Here is a 22934-nt window from a genome sequence, read left to right on the forward strand (position 1 = left end):
GCCTCCCTCAGGGGGAATAGTGGAGGGTGGGAAAGTGGAGACAAGGGCCAAGAAACATGATTTTTAATAATGGATCCAGTAATACAGGCACTTTTTGGTACCAAAACAGGGTAATTCAGATCAGAACCACCTTTTTTTCCAAATAAGTATCCATTCATTATTTTTTTCTCCGGTCGAAATATAAAAGCATTGCTTTAAAATGAAGGATAAAAAGTGTAGTTTGGGGCTGAGCGGTCTGAAATAGATTTTGAGAAATGCCTATACAGCCTTAAGTTTGCAAAGAAACAGCAATTACAGAAAATGCCCTCTGTGCTCCACAAATGTTTTACTGCCACACAAAATCCTGCCCACTCAAAGAGATGGACTTCTGATTTCTCTTTTTCTGTCCTCTGCTTTAGATTAGGGCATGGAGGGGCTGGACTGATGTATGCAAGATGATGGAGGGACATGCACCCTGAGTGGCATCCTGTCAGCTCAAGGAAGTTATCCTTTGTCACCAGTCTGCTCTTTATAGATGGTGATGGTACTGTTGATGCTTGCAAGAGGAATGACTGTTTCTTAGCACATGTAATTGCAACTACCATTCTCAGATATGACATTCTTTAGCTTTCGGCATCCTGAGTGGCCTTTTAATAACTGCAGCCTTGCACACACGCCTTTGAAGGCTCTGCAGGAAGCACAACTGGATCCACAGCCATTAACAAGGTAGAGAGAGGGAGGTGGGAGGTAACTTCAGTCATTTTCACTGATCACGTGGGAAGAGGAACAATCTAGGACAACGGCACGCAACAGATATGAGGGATGGAAACAACAGCAGTGATATCTACAGGCAATCCTTTACACATCAAAACTTAAAGACCCTACAGCCTCTTGCTGCCTCAGGAGCTCATTCCAAGCCCCCACATTCCCCTTCCACCCCGAGTCTGCACCTCCTAGCACTGTCAACTGCACCATCACTCAAGGCATGGACACAAAAGCAGAAGGAACTGAGGGTGTGACATAACTGAGAAAGTTGGAGATGCCCAAGAGCTTGTGGGTAGTGAGGAAGCTCAGAGCCAAGAAAGTTGAAAAGATGAAGACTTTTTGTACTGGCAAAAACTTTAAAGGAATTGGAGCTAGGCCTGAAGAACAGAATAACAAAGGGCACAAAATTAGGATGTTTGGGTAGACAAGCTGACAGGGCAAGAGAGGAGGGGAGAAAGCAGCAGCGTAAGTACCTCTTCCATGGATGGGATGAGGATCTCAAGGGATAGAAAGAGATGAGGGAGTAAAAACTGAGAGGAGAGGGTGTTTTTCTCTGGACAGCACCAAAAGGTCTTTGTAGGACCGAACTCAGAGGATCAGTGAGCTGTGGGTCCTTGTGGGATAATGGTTAGGAGACAGGGTGCTGGAGGTTGTGCTGCCACCAAATTTCTTAAGAAGTCTCTGCCAGGTGTGTAATTCCTGATGCCCCCCAAAGATACAAATGTAGCAAATTTATCCTGTTTGCATACCCACATGTGCTGAGTAAAAATATCTGTCCACACTTTGGGAACAGACGTTATAAAACAATGTGTTCAGTTTTAATAACGAGAAACCAAAACTTCAAAACAAACAGAAATTCAGTAATTCTGGAACACAGGAAATATTTTCTTGGATTTTAGTAATGAAAATGTATTGGACTTGGACTTTCCTATTGAAAAGTTATATTTCAATTTTGACTTTTGGTATTTTTTTTTCCAACCAGGATTCAGTATTGACAAAGCCTACATGAAGGCTGATATTTGCTCCTGGTTTAGGAGTTGGCATTCTAGCTGAAAACTGTCTGAGAATTTGGTAATTAATATTTTAATTATTTTGGTAACAAATACATTTAGTAACTTACAATCTAACCAGTGCACTATATCTAATACAATACCATACCATATAATATTTAAATTAATTGCATTGTAAAATTATGGCTTCTTAACTGTTATTTCCTCAGAGATCATTTAAGTTTTGAATATTCAGTTTTTCAGAGAGCAAACTTTGCTTAATTTTAACAGGCTACCCACATCAGAAAGGGCACACAGCAGCTGAAGTAAAGGGACTGTCTTTTTCTGGCATCTTTCACAGTAGGAGTGTAGATATTCAGGAGCAAATGGAGCCAACGCTACTTTACACCTGTTCACGCTCACACCTTGTATTTCAGCTCCACTCCTGATATTCCTTAACTGAGCAGTTAACATGAAAAGAGTAGATATTTTTATTGGTTTTTCAACAGCCTTTGAAATGAAATAAAATGAAATACACCACAGTTTTTACACAGTCTCTTCCACAATATCTTTAACTGTATTTACAGGCAAAGGTATTGTAAACGTATTGGATTTCGGATTTGTACCAGTTTAGACACAGTAAAAATGTATTCATTGTGACCACTGCACAAATGTTTCTACCACATTTTCCCTAGAACAGTATCTTTTTGAGGCTTTTAAGCTTTTTTTTGGAGAATTTCCTATGAAGAGAGCTCTCACTTAAATCTACCTGCTTTGCCATTTATTCCGCAACATCAAACTTTATCAGAATAAATGAAATATTTTTCTCTTAAATCTTAACTCAGAGCCCATGTAGATAGGAAGAAACAACTTTCTTTTTCATGCAAATTCAGGGAGATTTCAATAAATTATTATCACCACTGAGCTATTTTCAGTGCAGTGAGAGAACAATGAATATTGAGATCTTGAAGCATAAGTTTTTGTTGTTTAACAAAAAAAGCAAAACAAAAAAAGTCTTTGATAAGGAGAAGTTAAAGAAACAATAGGAGTAGCTGCCTTTCTTTTATCAAAGGGACTTATTTCATCACTTCAAATGCCAGAGAAGGGGTTTTTTTCTGAGTGTAAAATGAGAGATATTCATTTATATGCTCACATGTCTTACCCAGATCCTAAGCCTCAGAGAGACTTCCCTGGTGATTCAGAAGCTACGTTTTATTTTGTAATGAACTGCACCAAAGATTTTTGGCTAATCATGTCAACCCCTGCAGGAAAAACACAAATTAACAGGAGTCCTTACTGCAAAGGTAAAATATACATACTTTCTTTAGTCTCTGCACACAAATGGGAGTATGAAAGTCCTTATTCAATGGGGACCTGATTCCTTTCAACGAAGACTGAAGCTGATAGCTGCAAATCACTTTCTTATGCAAGATTCTTCTAACTCTTCTGATTCTAATACAAGGCCTGACAGAGGAGATGCTCATGGAGACAGAAGTTTTGGGGAGCTGTGATACCTACCTAACGAAGTAGCTGGTGGAACAAAATCTCAGTCTTTATAAGTCAGCAAGATTGAGATATAAACAAAAGGCAAAGGTAATACAAACTCTTTGGGGGAGGATAACAGCTGTGACCATTCAAAAAATCTGATTTGATAAAATTATCTCCAGAAAAAGAGTCCCTACAAAAGACTCAGATTTTGCAGGACATGATCAGAGGTCTTGAGGGAAAATAAATATGCTTTTTTTACATTTTAATATAAATTATTATTGTTATTTTAATATCCTGGTCTCAGAGCTATAGGGCAAGGACAATATTATATGAAATTCAAAAATTAGTAACATTTCACAAATCTACAGGGGGCCCATGAGACACTGGAAATGTACCAGCTGCAGTAGATAAATTTACTTCTACATTTGCACTTCTTCCCTTTCTAAGTATAGCTAATACAACAAATACTGCCAGAAAGGTGTCAGGTCTGTTTAATGTCTTGACTGAAAGGAATTTTCTGCCACGGTCTTGCACGTCACAATCTCCATCCACGAGGCAAACACTACTGTTAGTGGAGATATAAGGACCAATGACTTGAGAGAAATGCTTAAGGGGGCTTAATAAAAGGACAACTCTGAAATATTAACTGTATGGGAAGCACTTTGTATTGAGTTTGCGTGGCAAGGTTTCGGTGGCAGAGGGGAGTACAGGAGTGGGTTTTCTGAGAAGCTGCTAGAAACTTCCCCCATGTCTGCAGGAGCCAATGCCAGCTGGCTCCAAGATGGACCTGTCCCTGACTAAATCTGAGCCCATCAGCAATGGTGGTAGTTCTTCTGTGATAACAGATTTAAGAAGAGAAATAAAAGTTTCGTGCAGAAGCAAATTGTGGCCAGAGAAGAGAGGAGTGAGAACATGTGAGAGGAACATCCCTGCAGACACCAAGATCAGTGCAGAAGGAGGGGGAGGAGGTGCTTCTGGCACTGGAGCAGAGATTCCCCTGCAGCCCGTGGTGCACTCCAAGGTGAGGCAGGATGTCCCCTTGCAGCCCATGGAGGGCCACAGTGGAGCAGAGATCCACCTGCAGCCCTTGGAGGACCCCACGCTCGAGCAGATGGAACCCCAAAGGAGGCTGTGACCCCATGGGAAGCCCGCGCTGGAGCAGAATCCTGGTGGAACACTCATGAAGAGAGGACCCCATTCTGGAAAAAGGCTACTCCGGGAAAGAAGGTAGGGAATCAGGTAGAAAGTTAAGCCCAGAAAGGAGGGAGGGGTGGGAGGGAAGGTGTTTTTAAAATTTGTTTTTACTTCTCTTTTTCCAACTCTGATATAATTGGTAATAAATTAATTTCCCCAAGGTGAGTCTGTTTTGCTTATGATGGTAACTGGTGAGTGATCTCCCTGCCCTTATCTCAACCCAAGAGCCTTTTGTGATATTTTCTCTCCCTATTGGTGGACACCTGGTATCCAGCCAACATCAAACCACCACACAACTACTTGAACCCACCACCACTGAAATCCTAACTAATCACCATAGAGATAGTGCCTGGGATTTATGAGTCCGCTGTTAATTTTGAATGGAAAAAACTAGTGACTCTGTCCCCCTTCTATATTTATCTATAACTCCATTTAGATTCTAATTTATAGAATTTGGCAGTTAAAACAATTAACTGATAACCCCAGAGATCTACTGCACGCTTTAGGAACATGCAGCAATACTCTACATACTCTACACGTTCCTGTTCTGGCAGAAATTTTCCATGAGGGACTGAATTAACAGCCAGTAACACACAACTCACTTCTTTGCTTAATGCATTATAAAGGGCTACATCTTCCTCCTTCCTATGGGTAAATCCAAAACTATTAAAATGAGTAGACTTCTGTGGCTACTGTCTATTCAAAACAGCCCATGGAATTTTTATATTGACTTTTGCCCTGAAAATCTTTGTTAGGATCATCTATTTACTGTCTGACCATCCTTTCCCCAAACACTCCATTAAGTAGTAACAGCTTAGGAAAACCTGTGCAGCTTGTATTGTTAAAGGCCAAAGACCACCTAAAAAGAAGAATGGAAAATAACTGTAACTCATAATACATACTGGCACAATACCTATCAGAATGGGTGCAGAAGAAAAAAATAATTCCAACAGAAAGCAAGACAACCTTATGTAGCAAAATCCAATAGCAGAGAGCAATCAGCCTCCTACCAAATGCAAACCCAAACAGAGACAAATATTGCTACCCTCACCTAGCTAGACTTGAGACATATCCAGAAATATGAAATATACAGCGCTAGAACAATCCCACTAGGGAAGAACCTGAAGGAAAGTTACTGCATCTTCTTGTTACAGATTCCATTTGATCTATTCTTTCAGTGGCTTTGAATTTCCTGCCCTGCTCTTCGATAATTACCCATTCATTGAAACAGAGTAAAAAATGTATTATATTACTTGGTAATTCATGGTATGAATAGTAATTTGCATAATAGGCCCCTAAAACACTAAATGGACTTGTAATGGAAATTATATAGATCAAAATATAGCTCTAAAAACTATGTAGGGCTATGTCTATTTTTGCATAACAATAGGTTTAGCATACATACACACTGCAGTCGCAGAGGTGACGGCTGCATAGCGTAACAATGGGCTCCTATGGTATTCCAGGCACCACTGGTTACCTTACCTCAGACCTGTGACTGGGTTGTGGGAACCCTGAAGTACTGCTTTCTAGACTTTTCCCTCAAGGAACCTTTACCTCAATTAAAGTCAGGTAGATATCAACAAAAAATAGTGTTTCAGGTAACTGAAATTTTCCATTGAAAAATATCTACTTTCAGAATACCTCTTGGCGTTTTTTCCCCTCAAAAATATTATGGATTAGACCTGCTGCCATGCTGAGTGATAGGAGTTGCACTAGAAACCTGTCATTCATTCTGTACTGTCACTTAGATTGCATGCTTCTGCCAGAGGCGTTGCACCTTCCTCTTTAGTGAAGAGAGACAGTACATCTTGGCACTCCCTTGGTCGCTGAGCCGACAGTAGATGAAATACAGCTCTGGACTACTGGAGACAAGTAAGAGCAAAAAACCAAAAAAACCCACACAGTTCAGTGACATTAGAGGCTCCAGATATTTCCACTGGCTATTCTAGTTTTGACCCTCAAATTCCTTAGCTTTTTCTCTATATCACTGAAAAAAAATTTACTTATTCATAGCTCCATCCTGCACTCTAAAGCCACATCAAAGTGAATGGTTTTGCCAACACCTTGTAATGACTGACACAACTAAAGACCCTGCACTGAGCAAAACACTGTATGCCCAGAAGCCAAGCAGTCAACCACCTTTCACATCCACTACACCACAACGTTATTTTAAAAACTCAGTGTTCCAGTTTGGCCAAATTTAGAAATACATCCTCTGAGAGAAGGCAGGCTACAACTACCCCTCCCCCACCCAGGTTCGGGAAAAAATAAATTTTCCTCGAAGGAAAGTGAAAGAGATAACAACTATTTATTGAACAAACACACAGGAAAAGGGAAAATGATGCTAAATAATAAAACCTCTCGCTCTGCTGAGAGAAACCTGGGAAAATTTCAGAGTCCTTCCATAGATCTCTCTCTCCCCTTCCCTGGAGCTGGGACGGGGTGGTGGGCCCACCTCCAGGGCCAAAGCCTCGGTGGAAAGTCCTCCCAATGTATTCTGATGTTGAAACAGTCCAGCAGAGAAAAAAGGGGAAAAAAATGAAATCCCAGGAAAACAAAAGTTCAACTCTCCGGAGGAAAAGGAGCTGAGGAATTAAAACTGCTGAAAGCCGGCTGGAAAGAAAAGCCGGGTGCTTCCCTTCCTTCTCGCTCTCCTGCCACAGCTGAAAAAAAGTCTCTATCTCTGTGTGACCTTGACCAAGCTGCAAACTTCTCTGAAAAAGTTTTGCTCAGTTTTTCCTCCCCCCCTCAGGCTCAAAGGCATAGAAAGGCACAAGAATTAATTTCTGGGCATAGGGCAGCAACATGGGATACACATCATAAAGTCACCCCAAGACACTCAGTAATCCTAAATTCTAGGGCAACCCTGGGAATTCAACCCTACTTATCATAATTTCATTGTCTAAAGCCTCACAAGTAGATAAGCCTTGCAATACACAGCAGACGTTGTGTTTGTGAAATTGCTGCTTGTCTTCTTTGCTGGTGAGTCTTCTTTTCTTTGTTACCTTGAACTACATCAGAATATTTCATGTATCCTTATTTATGCCAGTCATGAAACTGATGTTTTTTTGACAATTATGGGGATGAGCACTCTGCATTATACATCATCAACACTGTAATCTTTATATTTATTCCACAAGAGATTACTCTAAGTATCTATATTTATATATACACACATATACACACAAAATGCGTGCCAGAATACAAATATTCTGATACCCTCATTGTGAGCAAGTTAAGTTAATCCTGGATCTGACAGGCTGATAAGTAAACATGACCTCTGGTTTTCTAGTTTATGGTATGAAACACGTTAAAAAGTATTAGTTTAATCATGTCAGCTTAAGCAGTTTGCTAATTAGTTTCTTATTGTGTTATAATATTAATTCACTTAGTTTGCATGTTTAATTTATGTTTTTACTCATTTTATTTTTGCTAGCAAAATACACAAAATAGAAAACCTGCATATTCAAGCTTTTCTACCTTCATAACATGGGTTTAGGTTTAAAGAGTCACATGGAAGGTGGATGTTCAAGTCTGTGAGTTATTTAATGTAGTCCCTATAATACAATCCCTGTCCCCCGTAATACACTTTTGGCTCCAGGTATAGCCAGAAAGCCATCTGACCATTCCCCACAATTTTTGAGAAGCTACTTTAACTACATCTCCACAGAAACCTGCCTTTCTCATGGTTTGGTCTCCTCTCAAAGCAGAATTGAGCCAGATGCCTCAGGTGCTCCTCTCCAATTCACCTTTGTTTGAACCCATCATAAGCAATTTGCCAACTCCACATCATGTCCTCATCCCAGAGCTACTCACACCCAGGATCTGCACTTTCACACTTTCAAGACTTATTCAGAAAACCACTGTAACCAGCAAGAGCTCCTCAGCAGCCCTTTATTTTTGCAAGTTCCAGTATTTTGCTACATCACCTACATGGTTATTGAGAGATGGCTCACCTGAAACTGTTGCTTTGCTATTCTGCATGTCTGTTGGGTTTTTTCTCCCCAGTAGCAGATATTCGACTCAGTAAGTGCATTTAAACAAGCCAGCAGAGATATACAGTGACTGTGTGTCACGCTTTATAAATCAAATTATTACATGGAGCAATCCTGCACCTGTGAGAGCTTCTAGAAAGGAGTCTTAATAAATAAAAAGCAGCTATCCTGTGACCCTCCTTTAGTTTGATTAGTTCCTTTCCATACTAGACGAGTATGAGATGACACAGGAGCTGCTGCAAGTCTGACACCACCATCTATTCCTTCACTCCTTTAGTCCCATGGTGATAGGAGCAAAGTAGAGATGCCACTGCTGCAATTCCTCCCACAGGGAACCTCCATTTCATGTGAGAAAATGCAAAGGTACAAGATGAGGGCAAGACACTGTGTGTCTTGTTTTTTAAAACTCAGATGATTAGGTATGTCTTTGTGTCCTGAAAAGAAAGTAGCCAGGTTTAAAATTATGTAAATAAAGCTGAGATTCAGATAACCATCATGAATCACATTAAGACAGCCTGCTATGTACTTGAATTTTTGGCAAGTTTCAGCCTCCTGCTAACAGGACTGTACCCACTGAGTGTCTCTAAGTCAGTACAGAAAAGGAGACAGAACACTTACGAAAAGGAGGCAGAAAGTGTTCCTTCATATCCTTCACTGGTTTCAATGTCAGTTCTCAGGGAAGGGAGCCCTCAAGTTATTCAATTTCCTGGTCTTCATCAAACACTGAGTATTTGTATGAAATAATTTAATGATTAGACTTCTGGTTAAATTTTTCAAAGAGTGATTATGTTAATTACTTCTGGAAGTTAATTTCCCTACATAATCAATGTCCCATTGAAATCCATAATGCAGCTGTTTAAAAAATATTGGACTATATCCACCAAAATCTTCCAAATTCATGTTCAGTTTCTTGCTTTCTAATCTAATAGAGTTTTAATTAGGTCTCAGTGAATCTATGTAACAGAAATAGGGAAAATTAATGCAGTTAGTCTTTTTTTCTTTTTCAGTGTTTTAAATTATGAATGGGAGCTCATCACAAATTCAGCTGCTCAGTCAGCTTGCAAGCAATTACAAACAATTCTCACCACGTAGCATGATAGCATAGAACTGCATCAAATAAATTATTTAAAAATCTGAAAGTTTATTATTGCCTGTGAGAGTGAAGCAAGATATCTTCTGATATCAGCACCTCAGACTAATAATGATTAGAGTTTCTCACTGGATGCTTCCCATACTTTTCTGAAATCCAAGGGAATTGCTTTGTATTAAAATTTGACTCTTTAAAAGAAAAAATGCCCATTAATGGTATTTTGGTAAATGTGTCATATATATGAAGCAAGCAAGAAGGTTGGCAAAGTAAAGTGAATACATGTCCTCTGACAGGATTCTTCATTGCTGGGATTTGAGAACCTAAATCAGAAATCCATGTCCTGGTGGCTTTAATAGGCTCACATATTATAATGAACTTATGATGGAGAATGTGTGGCTGCTTTCCCCTCTCCATGAGGGTACCTGACACAAATGTGATTACAGCCTCAGGCATTCCCAATGCACAGCAGAACCCGTGTGACAGCAATTTCTCATCTCACATTCATTACAGATAGAACCTGAAAAAGACTCAAGCTATCACCAATACAAAGTCAAGTCAGCCAAGGCTTGATACAGCTGACTTTTGAAATCCTCCACCACCCCCTACTTGTGTATAAGGTATTTTTATGACCCAACCATTGAAGATCTAAATCCTCAGTCTGTGGATTGGTTTTGTATAATCTGCTACCACTGAGCAAAGTTTAGCTTTGCCATATTTGGTATTCAGACATATGCAGGCTATGATAAAGCTTCTTAGCTTCCTTTTCTTCACGTGCAGCTCCCTTTTGTCTCCTCAGAGGTCATGAGCTTGAGGTCCTTGACATCCTGGTCCCTCTCTAGATAATCTATCCAGAACTTGTCACGTTTCTCAATGTCCCTTTTTAACTGGAAACCCAGATTTGGACAGTCTTCAAGTACAGCCTCAACAGTACCGGAGAAAAGCAAACACTAACTTCTCTGGGTCCCCTGGCCATGCTTCTCCTTACAGAGACCAGCATGTTTTGCTTTATTTGCATTGTGAAAGCGCTACTGACTTAAAAGAGTTTGACCCTTCTGAATCAGCAGTGACTGTGAAAGATGGTAGTGAAAGTCTTGTTTGGTGGAAATCAGAAAACGTAATTATTTTGGTCTTCTGAATACTGTGTTGGAGAGTTCTGGTTATCAGTTACTTATACCCTTGTTTCACCAAGTATTTACCAGTATGATTTTATATTACTGCCCAGAACTATTCCTTTTTGTCTCAGGATTAACTTTATTCAATCTTGAAAATACTGCTAACCACCTGCAAAAATTTAGGAAGAATTTGCTAGCTATTGACACTGTAGTTTAGGGTTTTTTTACTTTCACCGCTCTGATCCTTTACATTCAAGATAACAACTTCTATTGCCATTACATCAGGCAGAGCCATTACCTTATGCCACAGAGAAGACACAAGCATTATTTTCACACAGTTTTTACACTGGCTTTTTGTTAATTTCTTTCCTCACCTGTCTCTTTTGCAATTTTCTAAACTGAGCATCACTTTATCCAAAAACGCATTATCACAGTGTAGGTAGAGAAATAAAACAGCCATTTTTGAGCTCAGACCTGCAGCTGTTTCTACAGATCAAACAGAGTCATTAGTCAAACTTGGATGGGTGTATTTGAAGAAAAAACATTCAAATGTTGCCAGCTACACACTTTTTCTCTTCGCCTCTAAAACATATTTTGTTCCCTTTGTTACAGAAAATTTGTGTGACTTCCTATTGTTTAAAGGAGTATCTTCTCACATTCCTTCCCATAACCTTTTATAACAAAAATATTTCTGCATTTTTCTGCTCAGCATTGACTGACTGCATAGATCTCAGCCTGATCAATGGCACTTCCTACTCTTTAGAGGAATACAGGTAGAGCACAGGCTCGGAGCACTGTATTACAGTTTTTAAAACATCCAGCTGTCTTAGTGTGACTACCCAGATCTCTTGTTTATTTCCATGAAAAAAAAGTAGGTTTTTCTGGTCCCCATAACTGAAATTTGGGTGCAGCAATATTCATCAAGCTTTCAAAATAAACTCGCCACCATGACCTTTGACACCTCACAAGAACCTCTGCTCTGGAGGCTGAAGACCTGCACAGCTAAAGGCCACGATGCCAGAGATCAGTACTTCCCCTCCCAGTACAGGTATATATGTGTGCTCACATATGGGCAAGCAAACACCCTTTGCGTGGGGCACAGCACGTGTAAGTATCTGTATGTTACTGATATTTCTGTTGCTTCCATGGTAGAAAATTATACACCTAGAGAAGAGCTCATTTTCTACTTCCATAAGCAGTACAATAGATCACCTTATAATTCTGCCACAAATTGAGTATAGTTTTCACCGTGATTCTTCAAAATGCAGACAGCCTCTTTCACTCACAAATGAAACAGCACACAATGCCTGCCAGAGCCAATACTCCTACGTACCAGCGTAATGCTTCAGTAAGTTGAAGGAAGAAGCTTGCCAGCCTTTTGTGGTTGTCATTTAGCTAAATGAAAAGTACAGAGATACTTGCTTAGCAGGCTGTTGATCTTTGAATACCAAATGTTTTCCCTTCCTAAAAGTCTCCTCTTTCCTCACTAGAGGCACAGGTGGACATTTGGCAGCTTCTCCTTTGGATGGCTGCATTTCAAGCTTCTGCTCACTCTGCCTCCATTGTCCCATGGCACAGAAATCCAGAAGCTTGGACAACAACTTCCTCAGCCACCCTGAGCTGCTCCTGTGGTGCATTCCTGCTGGGAAGTCCAAAAGAGCTTATGAGCAAGCTAAAGTAAGGCTACCTGGCTGTTATGCAGCATGTTTTTAGTGCTGGGCTAAGGCATGTGCTGGGGGAAGATGTGCTGTTTCCAGCAGCACACCAGAAACCACCAGCTGGCTAGTGCACATCTAGCTCTAGATGCTGTATCTTCAGGATCCCAGGACACTTCAAATTATGTCAGATGTAGAACTAGCATTCATCTGGCCTCCAGAGTAGGAAGGTGAAAATGGCTTCTCTGCTCCATATATTCACATATAGCACAGCAGAAAACATGGTCCTGATTTTGGGTTGTTTTCTAATGCCATCCTTCCTGATCCAGACACCTCTGGCTCCTACATCCAGCTTGAAGTATCCCATTAATCACAACCACTCTCTGCTTTCAGTCCTTGAAAGAGATGACTGCACATCATCTGAAAATCCCTCTTTGTGGGAAGATTTCAAGGCTATCCTGTGCAGTAGGAGGAGATGGGGATGAGCCAGTCAGCACAGCAACAGCTGGCAGCTGCAGGAAACCAATCACTAGTCCTCTATGAAGAGGGAGAAGAAAGGGGAGGTCACATTTTAGTGCTGTGTATTAGGTTTAACAGGGAGGTGGAGGGCAGACCAAATAATCCTGTCCATTGGCCCTGGAAGAGTGCCTTGACAGGGGCTGTGGAGGACAGCCCCAAGAGTGCTGGCATTGTGCACCTTTCCCTTAGAGAACTTTTTAACATTATCTCCCCAGCAGTAGTGCTGTGCTCCTTTACCCAGCTCCTGCTTGCCCAGCTCACTGCCCCCATCCCACCCTGATGTCTCAGTCCTGTACTTGCTGGTTGCATCTTTATAATCAAATAGCATCACTGCAAGTCCCTGGCATGCATTGGTTTCTTCTCTAAGCCAGAATTTGTAATTGTATTTGCAAGTCTGTTTTAATTGCAAACAATCCATATGAAATTGCTGATGATAAGAAGGAAACAAACTATTCTTACTGCCAGCTTTGTGACTGCAATGTTTGCAGTTTTACTTTCAAATGCAGAAAAAAATATGTCCAATATTTCAAGGGCCAAGTCAGACTGCAAGAGATCTTATTTTGGAGTAGAATTATTTCAGTGGATTAGCTGAGCAGAACTCAGGTCCTGGGGGTTAATGTTCTAGAAATGGCTACCCCTGGCTAATCACCTGTGTCCTGGACAAAACCATACATTGTAAAATACTATGTCTAGCATCTAGAGGTGACCAGCTTTATTCTACCCACTGATATGTCTTCTTGTTTATCCACCACTCAGATATTCTCTTCCAAGGTTTTTTCACCTCCTTTTTGAAATATTCCCATTGCAAAAACGTGGTTGTGTTTTTCTTCTAATTCAATAAAAAATATATGGCACATCAAAGCCTTACTTTTGTTGCAATCACATTTTCGTATTTAGAGCAACACAAGTCCATGAATCTATATACAAGTACAGACAGAAAGAGAGATACCTCACTCTCCCCCTCTCCTCATATTCAATTCTCATTCATATATGCTCAATGGAATACAGCACATTTCAAGGTATTGTCATATAGCTCTTCTATCTCTTTATAGAAGCACATTCTTTTTATTTGGTATTATTACCTCTAGAGGCTTTAAATAAAATCCATCATGTCTTAAGTCAGTAAAAGGATAACAAAATGAAAATATGTAAATAAATCAGGAAAATATGTAAATAAAACAGGACTATTCATTTATTGCCAGAATTTGCCAGCTGTTGAAAATAACCTGCTGCCCCTTCAAACTCGCTGACTTGAGAGTAATCTAGAAAAAAAAATTCAAGTGCCAAGTGGTTCACTGTATGATTGAATACTTATTAAAATGGGCATATTATCACCTAGGCAAATGAAAAATGCCTCTGGCATGTGGCAGCAAGAAGTACCCAGACCAGCAAAGAAAGTCTTTAATTTAGAACTAAGGACTCCTAGGTAGATTTTTAAATGGACTTCAATTAAGGTAGTCCAGCCAGGAAGGTCCATTGTAAGTGGGTTTTTTATTAATCCTGATGGCATGAGTAGTTCAGTATTTCACTGTGAGTTTCACAAGTGTTATATAAAGGAATTATTGATTACAACTGCTGAAAGTCACCTAACATAATTATGTTAATTATCTTTTAGGATACCTCAGACCTCAGCTAAAGATTCCCTCACTAAAAATGGATAATGTGTGGCAGGATTTCTGATCTCTACTTTTTCTCCATGTGGAAGTTTTCAAGATTCTTTTACACTCATGTCACCTTCTGCCTTGAGTCCATTCCTCTATAGCTGTATCTTGAGCATTTATCCTTCAAGTCTCATGATTCTTGTTCCTTGAGATATTTCAGGCTGATCTGACTCTGGCTGTGCTGAAGCACACCACAGCCTAGCACATTTTATCAGCCTACTGAGGTGACCACAGAACTTCAAAGCACAGCCACCCACAACCTGTGGTGGAGCAAGGGGAAACCAGAGCCTACAAGAAGCTATCTGCTCACACAAGACTCTTTTTCCTTAGTCTTAAGCTTCTCCCTAAGTATTTTTGACTCCTTTGGATATGACAGTCTTTGGTTAACATGTAAAGTTCTTCAGACCATTCTGATTTAACTATCTGTTGTTCTTTTTTTTTTCTTATGTTATTACTGCCTCAAGAAGACTCCTTTGCAGGCCATGCTGCATAACGTGGCTTTCCTAAGTCAAGTCCTTGGAAGTTCTTACTTCAAGCACTTCGGTGAGCTATCTAGTATTGGTGTTCTGGGGTCCATACAACCATTTAATTCCCTACTTTAGGGTGTCATTGCTGAGCACCCAGTATTTCTTGAGCTACAGAATTGCCACTGAAGTGTTTCTAAAGTAATCAAGGAGCATGACTGTAAGAGCTGTTTTGCTTGCTCATGCTAATTGTCCTTCTTACACTCTCTCTAGTTCTGCCACATTTCACTCCACATATATGGCACGTATCTGCCGAGTTCTTCTAAGAACTAGGCACTTATCTTACATAAATTCCAATTTCAAAAAGATGTGAACTTGCAGAAACAACTCCATATCTAGGGCAATATGGAGTGAAGATGGCTTAGCATGCTACAAATTACACTTCCCATCTCAAGCACAGATCCTTTCTGCTGCGGGGGAAATCATTTCCTAGGAAGATAGGAGGTGTACCAGCAATGCCTTCCCTGAGGGTGATGCACAAGAAAAAACCACTGCTGGCTGCTGCTCTGAGCTCTACATACTCTCTAGGGGTTATAGTTGCTGTCGGAAAATACAAGCTTCTGAGCTGCAGTTTAATAGGAACTAACAGCATCTGAAACAAAAACAAAATAAAAATCTGTAATAATAACAATGATTTTAAAAGATCTTACTGGGCTGCTGTGACCTAAAAATATTGGTCCCAATTCCCAGCTGCAGTCATACCAAATTGAGAAAAACACAAGTCCAAGAATAGGACACAATAAGTAATCTTAGCCCTTGAAAACTGATGAATCAGGATATAAATTAGTTGTTCTTAAATAGAAATAAATATCACTTTTCTTGGTACCAGTCCTCAGAGGCTTGGCCCCTAAGCAAGTTCCTATCGAAATATTTCCTAACCTCCTTTCTTGTCTGCCTATATAACCAACTTCCAAATTTATCAGTAGATTGAGCAATCAAATAGGTAATCCAATTGGTTTTGTGGCTAATTTACCAGAGTTAGAGAGGCTCAGGCTTTCTCCTTAACCTGACCCAGCATTTTCATACTATCTTGTCTTCACCTGGTTAGTTGAATTTAAAGAAAGAGCACACTCTTTTCCTGCCCTGTAAAGAATCACCTTTGCAGCTTCTTCACTGTCTACTCTCTTCCGTTTAAAGTCTTTGCAATTACAGTATGACAGCTGCATAACCGAGGTTAAAGAAGAGCCAGCGACTCTGATTCATTGGTGGAAATTTAGAGCCTCCTGAAACTAATAAGCAGAGTAGAGGGAACTGGTGCAATTGAAGTGAGAGCTCTGGGGCTTTCTGTTCCCCTCTTGAAAGGAGGAAGAGTGGGAAGTCAGGCAGAAAAATGAATTTTAAGATGCCTGGATGAGATTATTTGATAGATTATTTGCTACTACGCTCTAACTGCAATGGTTCTGCTGCCTTTAGCGTTCTGAAAATAGGGATCATGAGGCTGCAAGATAAAAGGAATGTTCAAGGGGAGAAATGACAAAGAAGGGGCAAAAAAAAAGATGAAAAAACAGAAATTAGTTTTGTGGTTCACATTATGTACTTTTCATTACAAAGTTTATTTCTGTGTTATGTGTTCTGGCACCTTTGTGGTTAATGTACTGCTTAGAGAACTGTTATTTCTCTACAATTATATTGAAACTATAGCTTACGAATCTAATAGTATTTCACAATTATTCAAATTGTGCCTTAAGAAACTGGTGCTGAAGTCTTCCATTTCTACCAAAATGGTTCTACTCCCTTCACATAGAAGAATGAAAAGCAAAGAGTATTCAAATGGGTTTGAGAAGGCACATTCTGCTCAGCAGAGCCCCCTGCATGGAGACTTTATGAGACAATCATGCTGGCTGTTAAGCACTCTGCCATCAAATCTGTAATTATATCATTATCCAGTTGCTAAACAATGTGGATTTTGAGGGCTTTCGTTATTTTCTGCCTACTCTTATCTGAAGTTGCTTCCTGCCAGATAAAATATCTAAATATTATGGAGCTGCCTGTTGACTTTGTGAGGTTTTGACTTTCAATAAAAGGCACTGAAACTACAACTCTCCAAATCCAAGTCTTATAAGCAGCACAGATAAATAACAAACTAGATCCACTGTGAACCAAACCTAACACAACAGCCCACTGTTCCTTGCAATTGGAAAACCCTTCTCTTCGGCCAGTCATAGTACGGAAGTCTCTACAAAATTCTCTCACCTCTTCTTTCTGAACAGTATAAAAGGCAAATTCCTTTAGGTGCTGTCTTGCCATTATCTCTCCACTAGTGAAAAGTGGCAGCTGTCACAGAAACTTCTCAGCTCCCACTTGGCCACAGAAAGCAGCAGATTGCACATCAACTCTGAGCATTGCCTATGGCACCCTCATGGCTTGAGCAGGGAATAAAACTTCCTCTGGGGACAGCATCTATCTTTCGTCATTTGTTCCCTGTAAAGCTTGACCATAATATCTGTGGCTGCAGACCAAAGTGGCCCTGAAAGGCAGTAATAGCATTTTTACTAATTACCAGGTACAACTGTCATTCATTTTCTTTCAGTCACTCAGCACGTCATTGAATAAGAATTGATGTCATTAAATCGTGTTTAAATCTAAGCTGAAAAGATGATTTTTGTGGAAATTACTGTTATCCATATCTAATGGCAAGCAGATCCATGCTGTGACAAAAGCATCAGTATGATTTCAAGACGACTTTTCCTTTTATCCAAATATAAGACAAAAATTCCTTTTTCACTAGACTTCATAGAGCACTAAACACACAGCAGAGAATGTTTCACTAAATACTGTCATAATTTCCATGCCACCAGTGAGTGGGCTGGTGATGTACAAGAAGTTGGGAGGGGACACAGCCAGGACAACTGATCCCAGCTGACCCAAAGGATATTCCATACCATATGTCAAGATACTCACTATATGAAGTAAGAAAAAGCTGGTCTGGTCAGCGTCACTTCATGGAAACTGATTGGGCATAGTTTGGCAGGTAGTGAGTGATTGCTTTGCACAACACTTGTCTTCTATGTTCTGATTCTTCTATCATTATTATTATTATTATTATTATTATTATTATCCCTTCCTTTTTAGCACAATTGAACTTTTGGTTTTATTTCAACCCATGATTGTTTCTGGGTTTTTTTCTTCCATTTCCCTCTCCATCCCATCGGGGGTGGGATGGTGATTTAGCAGCTGTGTGCTGTTCAGCTGTCTGCCCTGTTAAACTATAACAAATGTTTATTGTCTCTGATCATCTCTGTGATGAAGAAAATGAAACTAATTGTGTGGTATTACTGCAAAGTAGCATAGTAAGAAAATAATTTAAACAAGAAGAAATCCTATCAGTATCAAGTTGGGTGAGTATGGGAAGTAGCCAACCTCTGAAACAGGAATCCTCATAACCTGTGGAGCATCCCAGCAGGTTACACACAAGGAAATGTGTTCAGCCTCTAAAGCAGCTTCCAAGTTCTATCCACCCTGAGACAAATGTGGCAGGGAGAAGGAATCAAATCCAAGACATTGAGAGACTAAGACATCAAGAGGAGCACAAAGAGGTTAAATTTGTCAGTGTTTGCAGCAGCCCACGAGGACTTTGGGCACACCCTTCTTTCATATCTCACCAGATTTCCTCTAGAGGGAATATTTATTTTAAAAGTTCACTAGAAAGATCTTCGTAGATGGGTTTGTAGCCTGTTTCCTTACTGAGAAAAAAGATAACCCAGAGTATAGAAGCCAAAGGACTTTCCTGGAGAGAAGGGGATTCAATATTTTTAATTTAGGACCCTATCAACATTTTTCAGGGAGACTGACTCGTGAGGACTACTCCTTGTATTTACGAGCCTGATTTTCTCAAGAACACACGAAAAGTAGCTCATATGCCGCTTAACTAAAAGACACTGCCCTGCAATAAACTAATATGCAATAAAGATATTGTATACCTGAGTGTCTACTAAAAGGCTACTCTTTTCTTCAGCTCCACTCAACATAACATATGCCAAGAGCAGCTGCACTTAAGAGTTTGTAACTATAAGGTTAGTACTTCAGAAAAGCCTGTGCTGCACTTTTCTTGACCAGAATGTCCTAATGTTCCTGCAGCAGAGATTTATTATGGAGTTTGTTTACTTTTCATTGTCATCTTCCCCTAAGTAATACCAAAAATTGCAATATTTAGACCTTTATTTTTACAGCTGTAGTTTGAACAGCTTCTCTATCAGTATCTAAGAACTGATAAAAAAAAGTGACTGGTGCCCCAACTCAGATCAATACTTGGAAATTCTGCCACCAAAGTTGACAAAAAGCATAATTTATCTACAATTCTATATTAGAAATGCAAATACATTAGTACAGGAAAATAATATGCCTTTCATTCACTGAATAATTACGGTTTATACTAGAAAAATCCCTCTTTGACATGTTTTGCATCTCTTACCGGAGACTTTCCCAATGTAAAAATTACAGACAGTAGTGCCAATCTTAGACAAAGTATGAATTTGCTGCTTCACTCTTGGTGATGGCTATTTACCTCTTTTAGCATTGGAGCACTGAGATTTGATCATGTTAAGGGCATATGAAGAACACTGGTGAGGTTATTATTTCTCTTTTTTTCTTTAACGAACAACTCTCTGCATTTCAGATTTTGAGCTCATACCAGAAGTAAACATAACCAAATTCCAAGACTACTTTTTCTTTTCCACAGAATTGAGGGAAATGGTATGAAAGGATGTATTTTGATGTGATTACCAAATACATTTTGACATCAATATGCTTCAGACGGTATGCTTGGCTGATTGATTGAATCTGACTGCTGGCACACTGTATGCCAACAAAAAATATGATTGATGTCATCTGGTAGCACTTAAAAACTATGTGTAGGGAAGGGGGGAGAGGGAGTGGCCAAATTCTGCCGGAGAAAGAGATGGAGCAGGAGCTGGCAGTGATATCCTGACATGGTGATATCAACAGCCCCCAGGTCACCCCAAGTCACTTAAGCATTTACTCAAAATAAAGATTTGCACTATTAGCCAAGTGCAAATAAAGATTTGCACTATCAGTTCACACCAAGCCCCTGCTCATAATTTGAGGATACCCCCATGCTGCCATGGAGGAGCTGGGCTTACCTAGACTCCAGACCAGCCTTGGTTAAAACCCTGGAGACGGCTGTGTGTCAGCCCACGTGCACTGACCACGGCAGCCTTGTTTTGGCCAGCAGCTGGACCAGCAGCCACAGAGCTGAGGTGCTGGTGCCCTGGCTGTGCTCCTGGGACAAATGTTCTTGCAGAAGCCAGTTGGATAGAGCAGTCACCACTGCTTCTTCAACAGAGATCCATTCTGTTTACTGCAGACCACTGTTGCACCTTAAGAAAGAGCTAAAGCAATAGACAGTGATACACAGACAGACATGTAGCTCTTCCATGACACAAAGCTCTAAGAACAGGCTTTACTAGTGTGACCTTAACTCGTATTTTTGTAATTTACCAAGAACACACTGTTCCTCTGCTTTCACGACTCCACTGATTTCCTTGACAGCCACTTGAGAAGCACAAACCTAAAACACATGTATATGTCCTCGATTTCCTTTTGAGCTGTCAGTAACACAGAGTGCCTCATGGGTATGTGGAAGCTGAAGCAGCTCTGTGCAAATAGCTCCTTTTAAAAATAAAAAAAGTCTTATGGAAATTCTTAATTACATCCGCAGATGACACAATACCATTAGCAGCCTGTTAGATCCCAAGTACAGGGTGGGAAAAAATCCTTTTTCACTGCCAAAAAAAGGCATCGAGACACTATATTCTTGATATATCTAATTATAACATGCTTGTATAGTATTCACACTGTTGTTAACCTCCCTCACTTTCCTTCTTTCATTTGAGACTTCAATGTTTTAATAAGGTAAAGTCTTAGAATACTTTTAAATGATTAAATCTGAATTAAATCTACGGTCTTGAACCTTTTTAAAATATAGCATAAAAAATGCTGCAGGTTTTCTTTCAAAAGCCATTTCAAAAAAAACCTCTTAAAACTTCTTTCTAAACATTGTAATGGTGTTCATCTACAGCAATTACAGCTCCAATTAACTGCAATTTCACTTGAGAAATGCTCATGCCTGAAAAATGTCCTTTTATTTAAAAAATCCCAAACATCCAAGTACCTTGTAAACAAAACCAAGCATTTGAGATTGCCCACTTGAATGCTGGCAATGGAATAATTGAAATTTGACCCTTCCTCTACTCCACATCAGTGTTAATATAATGCAAGTCAGATCTGTCCATTTTTTTCTTACAAGAGTTGAAATAAATAGGATATTTAAGATAAGTTTTCCATTCTCCATTAAGCTGACAGCATGGAGTCTGAAGATAAATTAGCAGAAATGAGTGGTTGTTATGCAGCCAAAAATGCATCTAGTATGCCCAAAGCAAAATAATTACCATTACAAGAGACCTCTGCAACCTGAACTTAAAGGCCACCAGGTTGCGAGGTATGAAAGCAATTTGTAATGATGTGAATATAATCTACCACTTCTTCTTCTGTATATAACCCACCTGCCAGGCAAATAAGTTAACCTATCTCAGGTATGAGCATCTTCACAATGAAGTTTTATTATTCAATCACTGCTGTTTCTGTTGAGCACCTTTGATATAAGTGTCCATCATATTTTTTTAAATCCAGTGATAGGGACAGAAAGCAGTATCTCAAATCCTTTGTAATTTCCTAACTAATATCCCTCATTCACCATGAGCCTTGGCTCAGATTTAAAGGTTTTCCAAATTATGTCTTCTCCAATGAATGAGGAGAACCTTTTAGATTCCTGGATCAGATATGTTTCAATTATTATGGCAAAGGCCATTGCTACATGCACTCAGCAAGGCGAGAAATACCATGTCGGAGTAGCCCTGTATCTTGTCATTGTCAGTGACATGTATTTCAGAGGAACAGGAAAATATTTCACTGTTAAGATAAAATATGAGAACAGTACATCAAGAAATAGATTTTCTCATGCTGTCAGTCCAACCCTTACAAAAACATTGGATCAAACAGGAAAGTCTTTTACTAGACATCTGTTTGCAAATTAATGAAGGAGAGTTCCTGATGTAAGACTACTGGCCAACACTTCAACATTCACGCCAGTGTGGCAAATGACAAAGCATTTAGATGGGTACATATCTTCTTTTACTTTTTTTTTTTCCACATACTCACTTAGCTTTAGGTATTACACATTTTCTACTAAATCTCTGTTCTGCAGGACTGATTCATATCTAGTGTAAATCAATATGGCTTGAATTAGGTCAGTGTAGCTGTGCTAATTTACACTTGTCTTCAACCTGGAGCATTGATTTTATACTAATATACTGTATTTTTATGATATATAAATACAGTTTTCAGCCTGACATACTGACTGTATTCTGCATTTCTTCAAGGAAGAAAATTAAGATTTGATTCATATTTTTGAGGTGATTTTCATAGCAAGCTCCTATCATTTCATAGCAAGCATTTATCATTTGTACAGGGATTCCTGCAGATCTCCGAAATAAATTCTTCTCCCACTTGTTAGCTGGTAGCATAGGTAGCTGGTAGCAACAACCCTGCGAGGGTAGCATCCAACAAGACAGATGACTAGAATCATTTGTAGAGAAGTCTGACACTGTGTATTTATAAATCTTGTTGCTTAATTTTAAAAACAACCAAACAACCCTAAGATTTTAAAAACAAATAAACAACTCTAAGATTTCCTACAGAAGAAAACTGTTGTTCTTCCCTGGCCATTTTTTCACCCCATAATTATAGACATCTTTGGGGTCAGCCAGCTCCCCCGCCTTCTAATGACTGAATATCCAGGCATCCTATTCACAAGCTACAGCAGCAGATGGAAACCCCAAGTCCTACCAACAGGCAAACTCATCAGTCAGGCCAGCCAGCCCCAGAACAGTCACTTTGAGGATGGAGGAGCCAGCCTGGAGTAAAGAGACAGGGCCTGGCTCAA

This window comes from Corvus kubaryi, unplaced genomic scaffold, assembly GCF_017639235.1.
Source record: "Corvus kubaryi isolate FWS band 111438036 unplaced genomic scaffold, C.kubaryi_AGA036_p1.0 37184, whole genome shotgun sequence".
In the NCBI taxonomy this organism is placed as follows: domain Eukaryota; kingdom Metazoa; phylum Chordata; class Aves; order Passeriformes; family Corvidae; genus Corvus; species Corvus kubaryi.